General features: G+C 39.6%; 1 protein-coding gene and 1 pseudogene across 1 annotated transcript in view; one reads left to right on the plus strand and one right to left on the minus strand.

Annotated features, from left to right (window-relative positions):
• ENOX1 (ecto-NOX disulfide-thiol exchanger 1) overlaps nucleotides 1-19,827 on the minus strand; it is a 446,686-nt gene that overhangs the window by 167,659 nt on the left and 259,200 nt on the right. The gene's annotated exons all lie outside the window — the stretch shown is intronic.
• Nucleotides 13,143-13,676, plus strand: LOC116466512 (large ribosomal subunit protein eL36-like; annotated as a pseudogene).

A 19,827-nucleotide genomic window follows, 5' to 3' on the forward strand; every position in this document is an offset into this window, starting at 1 on the left:
GATTCGGTAGAGTGATGCTAATTCTCACTCTCAACACAATAATCCAAGAGAGGAAATTTCTCCAAAATAACAAAAATTTGCAGGGTTTTAGGTGTCATTGTATATCTGAATTTACTCCACAGAAATTCTTCTCCCAACTTGTTAAATTTCAAGACTTCTCCTTGGAGCCATGAGCAGAATAAGAAAAACACAGATGGCTCAACTTCATGGTAATAATGATTCAAGGCAAGCAAATCTTAAGCTGTTTATATTTCAGATTAAAATAGAATTGAGGAGAGAAACATCATCCTGGGTGCTGAAATGAATATTAAGATAAAGCTAGTGTAAGTATTATTAATATTGCACTATTATTATTTTGGGTTTGCAATCCATAGGAAATCCATGTATGCTTCTGTTTGCTTCCCTTAGAACTGGTATTTTAAATAAATTCTACATGCTCAATAAATAGGGTCTATTTACTCAAAGGCGACAGACCCCATGGTACTCTCCACAAAGACTTCCCTCATGGCCTCCTGCTGCTGCTGTTGTTTATAGGGCTGCAATTACAGAAAGGATTCTCAGCAAAACGAGCAATGACACCATTACCATCAACAGGAATTCTCCTGGCACTGTGGAGATTCTTCACTGAAAGAAATACAAAGCCAGTGTGTTGCTAATAGAATGCATGAATTTGTTTGACAATGGCTTTCTCCTTCTGGACACCACCCTGCAGGTTAATGACTCTCAATTCTGAGCATCCTTCTTCTCTCCTTCCAGCAGGTGTTTTCATACCTTTCCAAGTTAAGTGTCCCAGAATGTAAAGGCTGCCACTACAGGGAGGCAGCAGGACACAATGCATGAGACTGATCGGCAGTGGAGCCGGACTGCCTGTGTTCACATCCCGGCTGCACCACTCACTAGCAGTGTGACTTCAAACAGATTACTTAGCTTCTCTGTGCCCTGGTGTGCTTATTCCTAAAAATGAAGTAATAACAGCACTGATTTCACTGGGTGAGGATTAGATAAGGACTGAGATGCTTAGAAAAATGCCTGTCACATACACAATAAATGCAAACAATTATTATTATTAACACAGCTTTGTTGACACAATAACATTTGTAGAGAATGAATGACAGCAGCTACTCTAAGCTGCCTCCTTATGGCAAGCACAGTAGGAACAAGAAATAGAAATACTTCCTCTAACAATGCAGCAAAATCTTCTGGGAGAGAGAACCATACAAGACCAGCCTATCCAATAACAATAATTATATTAATACCACCCATTACTGAGTACCTTTTACACACTGCAGTGTGTAAAATGCATCTATATATTATCTTATTCATTCCCATAACCCCATGAATTAGATGATATAACTTCCATTTTCCAGATAACCAAACTGTGACTCAGAGAAATTAAATAATTTCCCTCAGTTCACGTGGCTGAGACAAATATTTCTGAATAGAACCACCTGGCTCTTAGCCAGGTTTTTCCACTATGCCATGCACCTTTTCAAAAGGTAGTGGTGTGTTCTGAGCAAAGGCATTCAGGAGAAAACAAACCTGTCAGGAGGCAGAGTTTCCAACAGCACACCGTCTTTGAAACTATTAAAAGGATAGTCTTAAGGACGGCTGGGTGAAACATAGTTTCCTTGTCACACCTGAACACAGAGATAGCAATCCTCATTGCTGGGTCATCTCTCAGTGGCAGGATAATATACTTGAAAGGAAGATCAGTTGTTTCCCGGTTTTTTCCTTGGCCCCTACTAGGTACCCTGATTCAAATAAGGCTGTTCATTGGTTACTTTCTCAGAGAAGGATATTGTGCAGAAAGCTCAGAGAAAAAAAGTATATGGTACGTTGGCATGATGGCACTACTGGAACTGGAAGGACTGTGGCACTGGGATCTAGTGGAAGGTGCCCCACTTTCTGGATGGGAGGGAAAGGTTCTCTGATGCTTAAATCAGTCCTTTTTTATGCACATTTGGGATTTTTATAATTAAAAATTAAAAAGTAATTATCTATAAGCAGGAGAAAATTTTATCTTATAATATCAATAAGTAACTCTTAGAATACTCTCAAGATTAATTTTGAGAGGAAACTTACAATCATTAACTTTTATATTAAGTAACAATTCTATAAAAACACAACAGTCTAAATCAATTGAAACCTTAAAGTAAAAATGTTTGCAACATATATAACCTATTTTGTAAAGGGGCAGAATCCACAACAAAGAACCCTAGTAAATCAACAAGAAAAAAAGAAAATGTTTCAACAGATAATAAGTAAAAAACAAAAGGGAAATTAAAAGAGAAGAAATAGATATGGTAAATTAAGATTTGGAAAAGTTCAAAAAAAGCAAGATATTTTTCACTCATTAGCAAATATTTAAAGAAACAATAATAGTAGTTTTGGTGAGAATTTGAGGGCTGGGCTAACAGTATGTGTAGGTAGCATTCAAAAGGTACTTATTGACAGGAGAAAATTTTGCCATTTTTTCTTCATTGGTAAGAAAAAATGATAAACAACTATATATTTGGAATGATATCAAGTTTTTAGGATTAAACACATTTGTTTATACATTTGTAGAAAAAAGAAAGTGGAAGGAAATACACCAAGATACCTGTAGTGGTTATTTCTGCATCTTCAAATTACAATTTTTTTGTTATTTATACCTTCGTGTATTCCAATTTTTATAATAAAATTATATTATTAAAACTTTCCTTGGGGCCGGGCACCGTGGCCCATACCTGTAATCCCAGCACTTTCGGAGGCTGAGGCGGGCAGATCACTTGAGGTCAGGAGTTTGAGACCAGCCTGGCCAACATGGGGAAACCCCATCTCTACTAAAAATACAAAAATTAGCTGGGTGTGGGAGCCGGTGCCAGTAATCCCAGCTACTCTGGAGCCTGAGGCAGGAGAATCAGTTGAGCCTTGGAGGCAGAGGATGCAGTGAGCTGAGATTGTTCCACTGCATTCCAGCCTGGGCGACAGAGCAAGATTCTGTCTCAAAAACAAAGCAAACAAAACAGAACTTTTGTTGGTACATTCTAGGTTCTTAAAAAAAAAAAAAAACAAAAAACAAAACTCTTTCATGGAAAATGGAAGAGACAGAATTCATGTTACATATCCCTCTGTGTCCTTACAGGGACGTGCTGAGGATGTATGAAATTTCTTTGTAACAATGTCGTTTTCCCAAGAGCATTATTTAAGAAGAATGGACAGGTCTATGGGAAAATTTAACTTTATATAAAATGATTTTTAGGTCTAAAAAGTCTAGTTCAGCCTGGGAATACTCTTCTAGGATAAAGGACTGAAAAGAACACAAATCACAACATCATATTAAGGTTATTTTCCTAAGGAAATAACGTGTTTGATAGCTGCTCCCCATTCAGTATATCTGTAAGTGAAGAAAGTAAATTGAAACTAATGTTCACCAAAGACCACTTTTAGCCACCCATTGTTGACTTGGATGTCAAATGGTAAGCATTTTGTTTGAACAATTAAAAAATCAGAAATAAAATTACTTTTTGATATTAGAATCTAAATGGTCCAAGAATATGATTGTCTTTGGGATTCTTTTTGAGAAATTAATTTTGACATTGCACTCACTTTATAAATAGAAATTTCTCCTTGGATGTTTTCTTAAAATGTTTAGAATTGATGCTAACACACTTTAGGTTATTCATTGCAGCCAACTTTTGACCACAAGCTTTCAAATTCTGGAGTATAAATATCAAAACTTGACCGATAACATTATAGAAAAAAGCTAGTGGAACACCTTTAAAAAATGGAATGTTGAAAAACAACTCCAATTAATTTAGAAATGGGAGAAGAAAATTATACGAAAAGATTTGGAGTCCTCTAAAGCAAATGATTTACTGAAATATTTTTTTCCCCAGCAAGTATTAATTAAGTACCTTCCATATGTCAGGCATTGTTTCAGGAACTGGAGACACAACTTTGAACAGGACAGACTTGCTTCTTACTTTCTGGAAGCTTACCTCCCAGTGAGGATTGATAGACATAATCAAAAAGTAAAGAAAGAAGTTACTTTCAGATTGTGCTAAGTGCCACTTACAGGGATGTAGGAGAGTTACCTGGGGTGAGAGAGGAGGGACGAAGCTGTTTGGTTGGTTAAGATGGTCTGTCTGAAAAAGAACTTTTGAGTTCAGTTCCTAAAAATAAGGAGCTGGCCTGTGGTGGGAAGATATGGAGGAGGAGATTATAGGCAGAGGGAAGATAGAGAGAGCAAAGGCCTGAGGGCAAGAGCAAGCCTAGCATGTTTCAGAACTAAAAGGAGGCCAGTGTGGACAGGGCCTGGTGGGTAAGGGGTACAGTGACAGATGTGAGATCCAACAGGGGGCTTCCAAGGGCCTCCTCATCCCCACTACTCAACTGGATAACTACTGTCTTTTATGCCTATTGACTTTCTGCTTGAACAGTCATTTAAAAGTGTTGAAAAGTGAAAAAGAAAGGTTTAAAACTCTCTGTAAGTAGTTTTAATTTTATTCTGATTGCTAGATATATATAAACATACACATGCACACACACATATACATAAACATATATATACATATATGCATACAAACATATCAGTATGTAAATGCACACATATATACATATATAAATACATATGTATATCTACATATATAAATACATATGTATATCTACATATATAAATACATATGTATATCTACATATATAAATACATATGTATATCTACATATATAAATACATATGTATATATACATATATAAACATAGATACATATGTGAAAACAGACATATACATAACTGGTGCTTTTGAACATTTGACAAGGATTCATACTAGAGAATCAGTGGCATAGAAATCGCAGTATAGGAGGTAAAATTGGATATTAATGTTTGGAAGTACTTCAGACTGCTCAGGAAAAGTTAACCATAGGTGGGTGGAAGCTTTTCCCCAGCTGGAGAAGCTCAGTATGTCAATGAAACCGGAGGTTACTAATAAAAACACATGAATGACATGAACAGGTCTATTCTGAAAATAGCAGAGTTGGAAAATGCTAACATTAGAGACAGAGTCAGTAACAACAATGAAGCCTGCCAGATTGATGTCACTTAAGAGACATGATCTAAATAGAAAGAAACTCAACCCATTGCATGAGGATGCTTATTTTGTTTGAAGAGAAATTTATCTTGCTCAGTGGAATAAGCCAGAAGACTAAACAGGAAAAGACCATTAGGGAAAGATACCTAAAAAGCAAATCAGAACAATATGAAAAAAATAATATCTGAAAGCTACCTATATTAATAAATTTGGTTTGCCTGTTCAGAGTTCTAAAAATGACTTGCGAGGAGAGAGTACAGTGTTTCTTTCTACTCCATTACTCTTTGGGGTAAAACCTGTTTGACAAGGAACTCAGTTCAACATGACTGACAGTATTAATTATGCACCTATATGTGGCTAGCACTGTACTAGGAAGTGTCTCTGCTCATAAACAGTGAAACCTACTAAAGAGAAAAGGCATGGTGTTCACACCACCTGGGATGTGGAGTATATCCATTTCACAAAATCCTATCAGCAGAGCAAATAATGGGAACAAATTGACTACAGGCCAGGGTCAAATCCTATGGTAAAAGCAGTAACTGCCTTTGGGTGGGTAGGAGAGAGCATCTCTGAAATTGGCCAGAGCTACCAGGGAAGGCTATTAGAATGAAGTGGGACTTGAGGCTGCCCTTGGAGGAGCTGGTAAAATTTTGATAGGTGGAGAGGCAGAGGAAGGTGTCTCTGAATCATTAACAGCTGAACAAGAGCTGTTCAATCTTACCCAACTGTGAGTCTGGAAATACTGCCTAATTATTAACTAGCAGGTGAAAAGAACAGAAAACAAACCACTAGTGCCACTGCCAGGCTTCCATCTGGCTGTGGTATCATTAGGAGGCCCTTCTAGTTCTTGGGCAATAAGAAGGCAGCATCTTTTACTAAATTAACAAAACTAACTTACTAAATAACAAAAGTAATTTTAATTACATCCAGATTTAGCAGGGAAACTAAATAGCAAACATTCAAGTAAATGTCTCTGTTGATAAGAATATAACTAGAAAAACTCTTTTGGAAGTAATTTTGTGATGTCTCAAGAGTAACTAAATGACCATGTCATCTGTTGACCTGGCAACTGACCTTAAATAAATAGTCCAAATGGGAAATAAAAAGTCACAGATACTAACTGCAGAGTTATTGATACTATCGAAAAACTGGGAACAGCTCAAAGACTACCGACAGAGTAGTCAAAGTAATGGAAATAGATGTGTGATATCATTCACCCATGGAGTTAGTAAAAGTTAAAATTATTTTAAATAGCCTCTATTGGTGTGAGTGTAAAATGGGTTTAAATTTTATACAGGGCAATTTTGGAAATATCAAAATTTAAAATATGCATTCCTCTGAATCAGCTCCAGAAATGCTGAGAAGGGATCAACAGTTAAAACACTTAATCCACGTAGAGGGCTTTACTGACTCCAAAACATCTCCTTATTTCCTTTTTTAAAAATGACATTATCCACAATACATATGATCTTTGAAAGAAAAGGAAGAAAGAAAGATAGATATTATTGATAGTCCCATTTTCTAATGAGGAAACTGAAGGTCAAAGAGGTAAAGGAATTTAACTTCCCCTAGACCTAAGTTCAGATGCCTGAAAAATCATGATACAACTGGTTAGAATTTCACAAGGCTAAATACAGTCATCTTGTTTAAGTGAAAATATATCTTTATTTAGACATAGAACCCCATTTCATGGAGCCAAGCCAGTAGGGTCTAGGGAAACAATGGCTGTCCTATTTTTCCCTGGAGATGATAACACTGTTTCTACTACACTTAACAGAGGGGGAGAAGGGGAGAACAAAAAAAATTTTTTGGTCTTCTGACCTAGCTTGTGTGAAAGAACAAATAAAAATAACTTATGCGCCAATATAAGATACAGTGTGAGTGCTGAAAACGAGGTAAGGATTATGAGAGGTCTATTATTTACATGTGTTGTATATACTTGGAGAGCACGTTTGAATGGGGGAGGTGCGGCATTATTTCACAGCAGGAGAAATAATCATTCTCATTATTTCTAAAAGCCATGCAGCCTTCAGTCAGTTTCACAATAATCAATTAATTAGCCAAAGTAAATATTTAGAATGAGTTAAGGCACAAAGATATGAAATCATGGCATATAAATGAGCTTTAGACATGTAAACTGACTCTTTAGGAGGAGAAATTACTCAAAAGGGAGAAGTGGTATTGCACCAGATGGCTGTGTCTAATAATAACTTCAATGGACAAATGATACTTGTTTAATTATTTATCAAGGAGAATGCCTGCAAAAATTTAGTAAGTTTATAAAATTTTTGGCAAGTACAAGACTGTGTCAGCCAATAATGCATTTTGAGTTTAAAATGCTGCCTCTTGGTGGCTTATTATAATACTTAATCCTAGACCAAGGATTCACCATTTTTCTGTCTCAGTTTCACCATCTATATTAAGAACTGCAAAACCTTTACCCAAATGAAGGAGTTTGGGACTCTTTAGGACTTTACTTTTTTTTTTTTTTCTTTTTCTTTTTTTTTTAATTATTCTTTAGGGTTTTAGGGTACATGTGCACAATGTGCAGGTTTGTTACATATGTATCCATGTGCCATGTTGATTTCCTGCACCCATTAACTCGTCATTTAGCATTAGGTGTATCTCCTAATGCTGTCCCTCCCCCCTCCCCCAACCCCACAACAGTGCCCGGTGTGTGATGTTCTCCTTCCTGTGTCCATGAGTTCTCATTGTTCAATTCCCACCTATGAGTGAGAACATGCGGTGTTTGGTTTTTTGTCCTTGCGATAGTTTACTGAGAATGATGTTTTCCAGTTTCATCCATGTCCCTACAAAGGACACGAACTCATCATTTTTTATGGCTGCATAGTATTCCATGGTGTATATGTGCCACATTTTCTTAATCCAGTCTATCGTTGTTGGACATTTGGGTTGGTTCCAACTCTTTGCTATTGTGAATAGTGCTGCAATAAACATACGTGTGCATGTGTCTTTATAGCAGCATGATTTATAGTCCTTTGGGTATATACCCAGTAATGGGATGACTGGGTCAAATGGTATCATACTGAATGGGCAAAAACTGGAAGCATTCCCTGTGAAAACTGGCACAAGACAGGGATGCCCTCTCTCACCGCTCCTATTCAACATAGTGCTGGAAGTTCTGGCCAGAGCAATCAGGCAGGAGAAGGAAATAAAGGGTATTCAACTAGGAAAAGAGGAAGTCAAATTGTCCCTGTTTGCAGATGACATGATTGTATATCTAGAAAACCCCATTGTCTCAGCCCAAAATCTCCTTAAGCTGATTAGCAACTTCAGCAAAGTCTCAGGATACAAAATTAATGTACAAAAATCACAAGCATTCTTGTACACCAATAACAGACAAACAGAGAGCCAAATCATGAGTGAACTCCCATTCACAATTGCTTCAAAGAGAATAAAATACCTAGGAATCCAACTTACAAGGGATGTGAAGGACCTCTTCAAGGAGAACTACAAACCACTGCTCAATGAAATAAAAGAGGATACAAACAAATGGAAGAACATTCCATGCTCATGGGTTGGAAGAATCAATATCGTGAAAATGGCCATACTGCCCAAGGTCATTTATAGATTCAATGCCATCCCCATCAAGCTACCAATGACTTTCTTCACAGAATTGGAAAAAACTACTTTAAAGTTCATATGGAACCAAAAAAGAGCCCGCATCGCCAAGTCAATCCTAAGCCAAAAGAACAAAGCTGGAGGCATCACGCTACCTGACTTTAAACTATACTACAAGGCTACAGTAACCAAAACAGCATGGTACTGGTACCACAACAGAGACATAGATCAATGGAACAGAACAGAGCCCTCAGAAATGATGCCGCATAGCTGCAACTATCTGATCTTTGACAAACCTGACAAAAACAAGAAATGGGGAAAGGATTCCCTATTTAATAAATGGTGCTGGGAAAACTGGCTAGCCATATGTAGAAAGCTGAAACTGGATCCCTTCCTTACACCTTATACAAAAATTAATTCAAGATGGATTAAAGACTTATATGTTAGACCTAAAACCATTAAAATCCTACAAGAAAACCTAGGCAATACCATTCAGGACATAGACGTGGGCAAGGACTTCATGTCTAAAACACCAAAAGCAATGGCAACAAAAGCCAAAATCGACAAATGGGATCTCATTAAACTAAAGGACTTTACTTTTTATATTAACCCCTGAATCAAATACTTCTTCTTACTTAAACAATTTCCAAAAGTGTACCATCACATCCTAATTGTCTTAATTCTGTCTCATTGCCATTTCCCCCTTAAGTTACCTCCCAATCTATCTGCCTGACTTCTAGACAAATAACTTCAAACAGTTGTCTATAGAAGGTTTCTAGTTTTCTTTTTCATTTCTCATTATTCTCTTTCATTTCTTTCTCCCTCCCTCCCTTCCCTTTTTTGATTTTGTTTTTGCTTTTTGAAAGAGGGCCAATGTAAAAACAAAATGAAAAATAGCACATCCATTACTATCTGAAGGCACCGGCTACTACGAATCCCTTTTCTTTGTGCAACCCTTTTGGCTTTTTGCAAGACCTCCCTATGTACCATCTCACCCGTTCCTTATGATATTGTTCAACCTTTAGCCCACCAACCTGCCTTCTATCCCCACAGCTCCACCAAAATGGCCCTTGTGAAGGTCACCAATGACCCCGGCCCCCATTGCAGTCTTTTAACTTTGCCCCTCAGAAGAAATCAATCATGCTGGCTACTACTTGGCTGAATATGTGACTTGGATTCCATAACGTTGCACACTTCTGTTTTTCTTCTAATTTTCTGACTACTCATTTCTTCTCAACCCCCTTTGCTGGCTTATCACCTTCTTCCTAAACTATAACTGCTGGAAGTTTTCAAAGCCTACTGCTGTTCCCTCTATTCTCTTTATGCCATTTCCCTCATGCCCATGCTGCCAGTCATGCTGATGAACACAGATCTCTCTGGATGTGATTATCTCTGGCCCACCCATCTCTTACTCCAGACCCATATATCTCTGTGTCTACTCAATACCACCACTTAGATTTCCCACAGGAGCTCCAACCCGGGAGGTACCAATCTGAGTGCATGATTTCTCCCTCTATTTGTTCCTCCTGTGTTTCTCACTTCATAAACCCCATTTACCCAGTTGCTTAAGCTAGTAACTTGGCATTCATCTTGATTCTCTCTCTCTCACTCCCCTGTCATCTAATCCATCACAAAATCCTAAGTCTTCTACCTCAAAATCTTATCCCAATTTGCCCTTATCTCTCCAACTTCACTATCATGCCCCAAGTCAAAGCCCTACTCACCTGAGACCCACACATGTGTGGCCTCTTAACTGATTCTCTTGCTTCTATTCCTACCCCACTTCCCAAATCCATTCTCTTTTAACATTAAATTCAATCACAGAATCCCTCTGTTTCAGGGAATGAATAAATAAATCACCTCCAATCAATTAATTTTAGAATTAAGATCAAACTCTTTCCCAGGACCTGCAGGGCCTCTAACAACCACTTTGAGCTCTTCACATAACCAGTTCCACCTCAACCACCAAGCTGGTTGTCTAGGACTTCTCCAAGTGAGTCAAGCTCCTTCTGCCTCTGGGGTCCTCTTCTATGCTCTTCTTTCTCCACTTTCCAGAGCTGGCTCCTTCTTATACCTCAGAATCTCAGCTTAAATTTAGTCTCCACAAAGACACTGTTCGTGGTTACCTGAAGATCCATGGTAAGTTCCCCCTTATGGTCTATTATTGCAGCATTATATTATTTCCTTTATAGTAATCATTACCATTTCTAATGATACGTTCATCAATCGGTTTACTTGTTTACTACCTGTCTCCACAATCAGAATATGAGCTCCATGACAGCAGGAATAACTTTAGGTATTCACAATAAAAGATGGTTAATAAATATGGGAGTGAAGGAGGGATACTACCAAACTATGACATTAAAACTAGTATGAGGCCGAGTGCAGTGGCTCACTCCTGTAATCCCAGCACTTTGGGAGGGCGAGGCGGGTGGATCCCCTGAGGTCAGGAATTCAAGACCAGCCTGCCCAATGTGGTGAAACCCCATCTCTACTAAAAATACAAAAAAAAAAAAAAATTAGCCAGGCGCAGTGGCAGGTGCCTGTAGTACCAGCTACTCAGGAGGCTGAGGCAGGAGAATCATTTGAACCCAGGAGGTGGAGGTTGCAGTGAGCCAAGATCACGCTGTTGCACTCCAGCCTAGGCAACAAGAGCTAAACTCTGGAGGAGGAATGTAATATTAATTCAAATACCCATTTTTTTCTTGAGAATAAAATTTTAGTTTCAATATTTTCTATATATTTTGGTTTCATGTTTATATACACATTTAAAATCATTAATATGTTTTTCTTTAAAAGCTACTGATTTCCTTATGAATTTGTTTTTTTCATTCAAAGTGTAAAATGAATGGCTCTCCTTAGAAATATTTTGAAGAAGTATCTTTGCTGTGTTCTGCTCTCTGTGTTCAGCCACGAGAAATTGGTGTGAGGCTGCTGGAGTGGGATGGGTCCCTATCCTGACAATTATAAGTCAGTATAAGAAAGTCTGAGGCAAAAGCAGGCAAAGCTCTGCAGGCATTTCTGATATTTTACATTAGTCATTAGAAATAATTCATATAAAAAAGGAAGATGACCAATAATAAGAGAAAATAATGTGAAGCATTGTATTTTTTAATTGCTGCTCAAAGAGAGTTCATTTTCAGCCAAAACACAATAGTACTTCGCTCCTTTGGCTGGAAGTGCAAGTGATTCCAAGAAACTTAAGTATTCTCAGAGCTACCTGCTATGGGTATTTAGGCCTAAGTCCTGATAAAAGGTAATCACAAGCTTTTAAGAAAGGTATTTTTAAATTTCTTCTTTTCAAATTGGAAAGAAAGTGGGCAAATGGTTTGTAGTGTTCTAATAAAATAGATTAAAGGGGCGAGAAATCACAGGCTAAAGATTTTTTTATTCAGTACATATTTATTGAATACCAATGCATAATAAGAATGGTTCCGGGAGGCATAAGAAACACAAAGATAAATAAAATATAGTTCTTTCCATTAAGAGGCTCATCATTAGGCAGAACATACAGATTAGATAGATGGATGGATGGATGGACTAATGACAGGTGGGTGGATAGATGGATGCGTGAATGGACAAACAGATACAGCATAAAGACAGGATGAATGATTAAGCATGGTCTTCTAGCACAAAGACAGTTACAAGAATTAAAAATGAAACAAGGTATAATTGAGACTCTATGAACGTAAAGAAATGAATGTGGTTCATTAATTTGATCCATATCTCAGTTGCCTTATTGATATGATTTGGATGTGTGTCCCCTCCAAATCTCATGTCGAAATGTGATCTCCAGTGTTGGAGGTGGGGCCTGCTGGGAGGTGTTTGGGTCATGGGAGCTGATTCCTCATGGATGGCCCCTTCCTATGGTAATGAATGAGTTCACACTGTTATTCACAAGAGAGTTGGTTGTTTAAAAGATCTTGGCACCACCTCCTCTCCCTCTCTCTTGTTCCCTCTCTTGCTATGTGGGCATACCTACTGCTTTCTACCATGATTGTAAGCTTCCTGAGACCTCATCACAAGCCTAGAAGATGTAGGTGCTGTGCTTGTATAGCCTGAAGAACTGTGAGCCAAATGAACATCTTTTCTATATAAAATGCCTAGTCTCAGGGATTCTTTTACAGCAATACATAATGAACTAATACACTTGTGCAATATCAATAGGCTTTTCCTTTAATATCTACAAAATTATTACTGAGAATGAATGAAAAATGAAGTCTCCTCTTGATCAGCCCAAGGTTAGGCTGCTCCTGTATGGCTAGCCAATTTCATTGAGTTAAAATTCAATGGCATCCTGAACTTGGCATGTTCTTCATTAAGCAAGGAAAGGAATAAGCAAGAGTGCCTGGAGAATTTCTCTCAAATCTATCAAAAGCAGAGAAACCAGTCAAGACACATTGTTCTGTAGAACTAAACAAGATAATCTCCAGACCTCTGTCTCCTTGTCCATAATATGAAAGTGCTGTGGCAGCCAATGATGAGCAGCAGCCATGGCTCTGCATTACTACAGGGCCCTGGGCCTCAAACAAGGGCCACGAGGTGACCAAGAACACAAGCAAGCCGAGGCACAGTTGCTGGCATGAACATCCCACCAAACACACTAAGTTCATGGGAGATGTGATCTGAGAGGTATGTGGCTTTGCCCCATGCAACATGCCATGGAGCTGCCACAGGTCTCCAAAGACAAACAGGCCCTCAAATTCATCAAGAAAAGACCAAGGAGGAGGAAGACAGAGGAGCTGAGCAACATTCTGGTCATGGCTTCCATGAGGAAAGTGGCTGCCAAGAAGGATGAATTCCTACCCTCCCCGCATAATAAAACCTTTACAGGAAAAAAAAAAAAAATGCAAGGGCTGGACCAGATCAGTGTTAGCAGAATGATTAGCAGACAGATTTCTTCACATATGAACTGGTGTTGGCTCCTTGGAGTGCTATGTTGCAATGGAAGCACACATTCTACCTCAGTAGCAAGAAAGCCCTCTGATGGACTAGCAACATCTGCCATGAGCACGGGAATAGCGTGACACATTCACTGCTGTGGGGCAGATCCCTAAGGTTTAAAGGAAATGTTATCTCCAGGGCCGGGTGCAGTGGCTTACACCTATAATCCTGGAACTTTGGGAGGTCAAGGCAGGCAGATCACTTAAGCTCAGGAGTTCAAGACCAGCCTGGCAACATGGTGAAACCCCATCTCTACTAAAAATATAAAAATTAGTCAAGTGTGGTGGTGTATGTTTGTAGTCCCAGTTACTCAGGAGACTGAGGTAGGAGGATCACTTGGATGGCTTGAGCCTGGGAGGTCAAGACTGCAGTGAGCCGAGATTGCACCACTGCACTCCAGCCTGGGCACCAGAGTAAGACTTTGTCTCCAAACAAAACAAAACCAGCATGAGATACTATTATCTAAAGTCCTTTCAAACTCTCAAATCTTATGATTTCCACTAACATTGAGTTGGTGTGATTATCTTCCTATATAGTGGACAACATATCACAATAAATTCTTAATTATCCATACTTTCGTTATTTTTGCCCCAATGTTGCTTTCATTCTCATGAATGTGATCTGAAGAAACACGGACTTATCCACAAGCATGGAGTCCAGCAGGAAGCTGTTTAAAGCAGAATACTTTCTTTACTCATTCAAAGAAGCCCATGCCACGTAGGCTGCAATGGGCTCGGGCACAGCAAGAGGTTTGCCAAGGGGATGCAGGTGACAAAATATGCATTTCTTGTTCTTTCCTGCTCATATTTCCACAAAGTTTCTTTACAGAACTGTAAATTCAGAAATCAGATAGAGCCATGATGAAAACAATTACAAATAAAAACAAACAATGGCCACTTATTTGAGATTTCAGATAGCATGTACCCCGGTTACCTTTTACTGATAAGAAAATCTCTACTTGTGCTGCTCTTTTCCGAAGATTGCTTGAACTGAGACCATCTAATCTCTAGCATCTAAATTACTATTCATTTTCATGTTTGTCCTCCGGTACCGGTTACTCAGCAGATGCCACTGCTACGTCAAAAGCCCGGAAACTGGCAGGAAAATGTCCTTCCTTTTCTCGCTCCTTGTTTCTTCAAAGCCTAGCAAGATTTGAGTTCCTTACAATGATTCTCCTGCATCACTCACATGGCTGTATGTGTGACTGACTCGGTAGGAGCTCTCTGCATCCATTAAAGACCAGATATACAAACAAACAACATCATCCCCACCAAAAAGATTACCTTAATTTTTTTCTTTTTTGAGACAGAGTTTTGCTCTTGTAGCCCAGGCTGGAGGGCAGTGGCACCGTCTCGGCTCACTACAACCTCTGCCTCCCGGGTTCAAGTGATTCTCCTGTGTCAGCCTCCTGAGTAGCTGGGATTACAGGCACGCACCACCATGCGTGGCTAATTTTTTGTATTTTTAGTAGAGACACGGTTTCACCTTGTTGGTCAGGCTGGTCTCGAACTCCTGACCTCAGGGGATCCGCCCACCTCAGCCTCCCAAAGTGCTGGGATTACAGGGGTGAGCCACCAGTCCCGGCCAAGATTATCTTAACCACAGGAGATACTCTTCCTGCAGTTCCTGTTAAAAGTTACCATGTTGCTTTATTCCTTCCAGATATTAACCAGATGTTAGTCATTTTAGCATTGTGCATATTAATGTCTTATGTTCTTGGTTTTTAAGATTTTCCAAGTCTTAGAAAGTCAGAGCTTTAAGGGAGCCTGAATACCCGCCTTTGACAGCGAGGCACCACAAGACCCTTGAAATCTGTGCAACTTGCCCATGGCCACTTCGCCACTGTGTGATAGAGCAGGGTAGGAGCAACACCGCCTCTCCAGGGCCCATGGCCCTGTGCTTTCCTCTTGCCATACTGAGTGGCTTTTCCTGCACTTTCATGCCCTTTCCAGTCTTCTCTGGTGGGTGAGGCCTGCTGCACATTGGGTTCCTCTGGTGCCCCTGCAGAATCTCTGGCCTGCCCCTCTCCTGGCGAAGCCCCAGTAAAGATGACATAGAAAATTCAGACAAGGATGAAATCATCATTTTCCTCTATTATTTTTCTAAATTGCCTTTTTCCTACCCATGACTAGGCAGTATTTCCTCACAGCTGGGGATGAACAAATTCAAAAAGATGTTCTCAAATACATGGTTTCCAAGAGAGGCCACTAAGTGTTGAAAGTATAAAATGAACATTTTTGAGTGATTGCACAGTTCATGAAAATGTCTCTGGTTAGAACCTCATCAGCAGTGATTCACTCTGTGCATAGGGTCCCCATGGAGACTGCAGTCACCTCACATTAGGATACTGAGGCTCATTTTTTCTGCTGAGATGGAATAAGTGGCTAGGATGCATTAACTGATGGAGGTCACAAGGGGCCCATCCAGTGAAGTGAGGAGTATTTCTTTAAAGATGCCCTTGTGGTCAGAAAGACTTACTGAACTTTAAGACTACCATATTTCTCCTTCCCCTTAAAGAAAAAGAGTCCTTTTGCCCTATAGGCATAAACATTCAGAAGTAAAGCCTCAAGGTCAAAATTATGTCTTCTATGATAGATAGCAAGATAATGTCCCTGTTAAAGAGGAAAATATAGTTTATCAAAGTTCAGTCATGTTTGTCTTGATGCCCAAAACATCTTCTTCAGGATAATAACCAATTAAATGAGATTATATACTGTGTGTCTTAGTCTACAGGGAGCTTCTGTAACAAACACTACAGACTAGGTAGCTTATAAACAACAGAAGCTTATGTTTTGGAGGCTAAGAAATCCAAGACCAAGGTACTTGGAAGATGTGCCATCTGGTGAGGACCCACTTTCTGGTTCATAGATTGCCTCTTTTCGTTTCACCTTCACATGGTGGAAGCAGTGAGGGGGCTCTCTTGGGTCTCATTTAAAAGGGCACTGATCTCACTCATGAAGGCTCTGCCTTTATGACTTAATTACCACCCAAAGTCCCCAATGTCTTAATATCATCACCTTGGGGGTTAGGATTTCAACATATGAATTTGGGGGTATGCAAACATTCAGACCACAGCACAGTGCTTGAGCACAGCAGATACTCAATACACGAGTTTTAATTTGTATATGCAACTATGTTTTAGGTACTTTACAGCTCAGCTACTTTTATTTAAAAATTTTTCAGTTGTAAAATTGCATTGTAAGTAAGACCGCAAAAATGTAGCATCAGACAAGCTTCCCTACCCATTCCAAGGCCAAATGAGGTTTTTTTTGTTTGTTTCTCCACCAGCCAAGAAGCTGGGGTGCTTCAAGGACTCAAACTTTAGTTGCAGTTTCCAGGCCTCATGTTTCAGAAGGTCTAAAATAGGCCCAGAAATCTACTTTCCAGAGGATGCTGAAACAGATGACCTGCAGAAAATACTCTAATATAATTGACTCTTGAACAACATGTCTTTGAACTTTGAAGGTCCACTTATCACCGATTTTCTTCAATAAAAGTTATACTAAGTATGCCTGCCTCTCCTGCCTCCCCTTCTACCTCCTTCATCTCTTCCACCTCTGACACCTGAGACAGCAAGATCAACTTTGCCTTTTCCTCCTTCTCCTCAGCCTACTCAACGTGAAGACAAGGAGCATGGAGACCTTTATGATGATCCACTTCTGCTTGATGAATAGTAAATGTATTTTCCCTTATCATTTCTTCTTTTTTGAGACAGGGTCTCTGTCACCCAGGCTGGAGAACACTAGCACGATCATGGCTCACTGTAGCCTCCATCTCCCAGGCTCAAGCGATTCACCTGCCTCAGCCTCATGAGTAGCTGGGACTACAGGTGCATGCCGCCATGCCCCACTATTATTTTTTATTTTTTTTTCAGAGGCGGGGTTTTACCACCATGTTGGTTAGACTGATTTCAAACTCCTGGACTCAAGCGATCCGCCTGTCTCGGCCTCCCAAAGTGCTGGGATTTTAGGCATGAGCCACTGGGCCCAGCCCCTTCCTTATCATTTCTTAATAACATTTATTTTTCTTCTAGCTTACTTTACTGTGAGAATATAGCATATAATACACATAAATATAAAATATATGTTAATCAACTGTTTACGTTATTATAAGGCTTTTGGACAACATCAGGCTACTGGTAGTTAAGTCTTGGGGGAGTCAAAACTTATATGTAGGTTTTTTACTGTGTAGGGGTCAGCAGCCCTAACTCTGGCTTTGTCCAAGGGTCAGCTACAGTGTCACAGAGCTATGATTTTTGGGTGTGCATTGGGGACGTGTGGGTGCTTCCACATGGCTTGTAGAGAATAGTTGTCACTTCACCTCGAATAGGAGATGTCAGGACAAGGGGATCATTTTCTACAGGGGCCAAGTCCCCTCTTTTCATTCCCTTAAAATAGGAAGTCATCCAAGGTCACTCTTCTCCCCTTCCCCATGCCTTCCTAAACTGCTCTCCAATGAGGGTAACACAAACTAACACACTTGATCCCTATAATATGTACCACACTTCAACGATTCTAGAAAAGGCAACAATTCTCTGATGATGGTTATCCTCTCCTTCTTTACAGACAGAGAAGTTAACTAACTTGCCCAAGTTTACACAGCTAAGGGAACAAGCCTGGATTCAAACCTAAGACCTCAGGCTCTAAAGCCACCATCTGCCTCTTGCAGAGACACTTCCTCAATGTTGAAGGAAAAATTTTTTCTCCTGAAAAGACCACAGAAAGGATCCCCACATACTGCTGTAATAGGCTAACGCCCCTCTGTCCTTGCACTTTCCCACCTTTCCAACCCTCTGCTTGCCATCCTCAGCTCTGCCCATCCAGCCACCCCTCCACTTTCTTGCCCCATCAGCCCACCCCTTTTTTCACGGCTCCACCCCCACTCTGGTAGGAGTGTGTAGTCCAGCTCTGAAATTACTCTCCTGAAAATGCTCATGCCTTCTTTGTGCCCTTGTCCTTTCATTCTTGCCACCTGTTAAAATCCAACCTTGGATAAACCCACAGAGAACTTCCTTCTCTGTGCCTGCCTACTGGGAGGACACAACAGTGCTGGAGAAAACCATGCAGGGCTCTCAACGAGTGTCCAGACATCTTATCGTATTTTTCTGGTCAGCTTCCTGTCTCTCCCCCAGTGAAACCGTCAAGGGTTCTCCCTTCTCTTCCAACCTTCCATTCCTCATCAGCCCACTTATCCTCAGCAGATGACCTTGCCTGTCCTTTTCTGAGAAATGGAATCCATTAGCCAGGAACTCCCTCCACCTGAGTTACCAAATCAGCACTCCCACCTGGGATTCCTGCATTCTGGACTTCCCATGCAGGATATACGTAGGTTGACTCAAGTTCATCTCATTTGTGTTAAACATTAAAAATTCCAAGTTTCTGTTTTCTTTGAGAGAGTGTTACTTGCTTTCAGACTGCAATGTGTATATTCTCTCCCATACTGATGATCACTTTTTGGTTATTGTCATAAACCTGAGTGCATGACCACCATGGTGTTATTCATAGAAGTCTACTTTATGTTACTAAGTTGTTCCTGGTTCAACTTTAGTACAATATCTAGATCACAGGACCCAGGTTCGAAAATGGAAATCTGCAGCATTCAAGGACAACAAAAAGTGATGTGCATAATAATTACATAATTGAAATCTTTAAATTTCAATGTAATACAAATAAATCTCTATGATTCTCCCCTACCCCCACCACCAATGATGTATTTCCACCCAAGGTATTTATTTTTAAAAACAAAAGTGTAAAGATAGAGCTGGCCTAAGGCAAAAAACATAGGAGGTTTTGCTTTAATCATTTTCCCTCAAATCCTGATACAGTGGAAACAGTTTAGGCAGATAGACCTGGTTATCAATTCCAGCACTGTTTCCTTCCAGCTGAGTAGCCTTGGGTGAGTTAACTCACATCACCTAAACTCAGTTCTCTCATCTATAAAATGGGGTTAATAATATTTAGCTAGCAGAGGATTCAATGATGCGAGATGTTTAGAGTATTTGGCACATATTAAGTGCCAAATAATTATAGGTTTTATTACTATTCTTTTTAGTATGCCTAGTAAAGTCACTCATATTATAGCCTCAGATTTTTAACTTCTTATATCCCTAGGGAATACGTACATTGACTTTAAAAAGACTTTGTCTGTAAACTTCTGCTTCTAGCCACCAGGAAGTAACAAGGATAGAATTTATTCTCCTACTTTAAACAACTCAAAAATCAAACAAAATATATG

Source organism: Hylobates moloch, unplaced genomic scaffold (assembly GCF_009828535.3).
Source record: "Hylobates moloch isolate HMO894 unplaced genomic scaffold, HMol_V3 SCAFFOLD_4, whole genome shotgun sequence".
NCBI classification, from domain to species: Eukaryota; Metazoa; Chordata; class Mammalia; order Primates; family Hylobatidae; genus Hylobates; species Hylobates moloch.